The sequence below is a fragment of the Gekko japonicus genome, unplaced genomic scaffold, assembly GCF_001447785.1.
Source record: "Gekko japonicus isolate JY-2015 unplaced genomic scaffold, Gekko_japonicus_V1.1 scaffold1925, whole genome shotgun sequence".
Lineage (NCBI taxonomy): Eukaryota > Metazoa > Chordata > Lepidosauria > Squamata > Gekkonidae > Gekko > Gekko japonicus.
This window is the reverse complement of record NW_015162538.1, coordinates 361,777-362,046: the sequence shown is the minus strand read 5'-3', so window position 1 is coordinate 362,046 and position 270 is coordinate 361,777.

Below are 270 nucleotides of genomic sequence, written 5' to 3'. Positions count from 1 at the left end.
TGTATAATAACACACATCCTGAAATAAACGTATATATCCCTATACTGATTGTGTGAATTTAGGCAGATTACGAGAAGGGGGGGCAGGAAGGGTTGCATCAGATCATAGTTCTTGTGGCCCTCTCTTATACACCCAGGGAAATGCTGAATGCCACTTTGGGGTCAGGAAACAATTTTCTCCGGGATCTACTAAAAGGAAGGACAGGATTGCCCATTGGAAACAATGGGAGACGCTGGAAGACCCATTGGAAACAATGGGAGCCAGGAATGC